This window comes from Rhamphochromis sp. 'chilingali', assembly GCF_963969265.1.
Source record: "Rhamphochromis sp. 'chilingali' genome assembly, chromosome: 9".
NCBI lineage: Eukaryota > Metazoa > Chordata > Actinopteri > Cichliformes > Cichlidae > Rhamphochromis > Rhamphochromis sp. 'chilingali'.
The window spans coordinates 1,973,721-1,975,734 of NC_137936.1; the positions used below are offsets into that span (position 1 = coordinate 1,973,721).

Genomic DNA, 2,014 nt, shown 5'->3' on the forward strand with positions numbered 1-2,014 from the left:
TTCCTACAGAGTCCTATGGGGAGTCCTATGGTCCTAAAGACTGTTTTGGCTGACGGAACCTGTCGAAGGCTCACTCTCTAATGGAGCGCCTGAATCAACTGAGGATCTCATCGTTGAAGTCAAGAGACAGTGTTGTCTTCAGGGCAGTTTCAGACTTCAGTTTATGGATTCCTTGTTTGGGAATGAGTTTCTTAACCTTACCTCAGTTTCAGAAGTAGCAGACAAAGGGACTCTTAAAGCTATTGACATGTCAAAGCCCACAACATGGACATAAAAAAGAGTAACAGAGTTGGTGAAACTCAAGATGGAAAAGACTTTTTCATACAGAAGACATGAAGGTGTTCGTGATGCACCAATGCTGGAGGCTTTCATGGCAAGATGGCCTGCTCTATTTGATTTCCATGAGGTAAGGTTTGCCTCATACACGGTGTTCTTGTGGTATTAGCCTAAAATGGTTAAGGCACAGCCCATTGACAGCCCATTTCTTCAGCATGAGTGATTGCAGCCTTCTTCCAGGTATTAAACCTTTGAAGCTCATTCCTCTGTGCTCATGTTTTCAGATCAACGCTGAGTTTAAGAGAATTGCCACCATCCCCCCTTAAACAAAGTTCCTGGCTCAGCTGGCTCTCCACTTGGACAACCTGGTGAAGTTGGTCAACAGAAGAGGAGAGCTTGGACTAATACTGAAAAGAATTGTGGCATAAATGGATAATGTAAGTGATAAATCCTGAACATTCACTTAACATGGTAAATGGCCTGCATTTGTATAGCGCTTCACACTACATTCAGTCATTCACCCATTCACACACACTGGTGATGGCAAGCTACATTGTAGCCACAGCTGCCCTGGTGCACACTGACAGAGGCGCCACCGGGCCCTCTGACCACCACCAGTAGGCAAACACGGGGTTAGTATCTTGCCCAAGGATATTTGGTATGCAGCCAGGAGGCAGCCTGGGATCGAACTACCGACCTTCTGATTAGTGGCTGACCTGCTCTGCCACCTTAGCTACAGCCACCCATAATCCTCTTTGGATGAAACTTTATAATTGTGGAAGATTTCAAATGTTTCCATGATAAATTCTCTCATTTTGTATTTTTACATCTGGTTCTTTTTTTAACCTTCACTTTGTCAACTTATTATTAATTGCCAGTAAACCTATTATTAATTTGTGTGCCTTTACTTTAAAAACATTCATGTAAAGTACACTATTAAAACTTAAATGAAGGACAAGGGCTGAATGAAGATGCTAATTACATACATTTCATTTCAGTGTGAAGATGTTGATGCTGAGTGTGTCAAGGGAGTGTGTATCTACATGGGTGAAGACCCTGGCATGCTTATCCGGGAGTATGTGGTATGTACTTGTCTTTTTCTTTTCTTTTTTTTTCGGACTTTCCACAGTGTCATATTACTTACTTGGCATGAAATGACTAACATGGCTTCTTTTTTACAGGGCATGGAACAACGTGCCATCAGTGAGACTGTTGAAGACACCACTGTTTGAATTTATCTTCTTAAAGAGCAAGCTTCAGCAGATGAACAAGAGTTGTCCTTGCAGGCATCAGGGTGGCGAAGACTTTGGATAATGTAGCATTTGCTGTGATAATGCTATTTGGACTAATGTATGCATTAAACCTTGCCTACCCTGCGGACCTTCGCTACAACTTTGACGTTTTCCTGAAGGTTTTCATGGAACTGGATGGAGCTAAACTCTCTAAAGTTCTTGCTTTCAAAAACCATCTGTTTCATTGAGAAGTCAAAGACTGCACTTCTGCAATTCTTTGCAGTTTTTCATTTTGTGTTCAGTAACGTTATACTGCTTATGTTTTTATTGCTTTCCCCTCATGTGACTGCAATGCTGGATGATTTTTCCTTTTGGTATCATGTTGTAAGAAATTTTTACTGACGATTTTTAGCAATATGTTCTAAGTCAACCTTAATGTCCTGCTTACATGTTTAAAATGAAGATTAAAATTCATGTAGGTGTTTGGTATTAGTTATGTAACAATG

The 2,014-nt window shown here is 40.9% G+C and overlaps 1 long non-coding RNA gene across 1 annotated transcript; it reads left to right on the plus strand.

Moving 5' to 3' along the window:
- Positions 1-572: 572 nt before the first annotated feature.
- LOC308402322 lies at positions 573-1,616 on the plus strand. Its single transcript, XR_013972733.1, has 3 exons — positions 573-713; positions 1,275-1,358; positions 1,458-1,616. It is a non-coding gene; the product is annotated as an uncharacterized lncRNA (long non-coding RNA).
- The last annotated feature ends 398 nt before the right edge of the window (positions 1,617-2,014 follow it).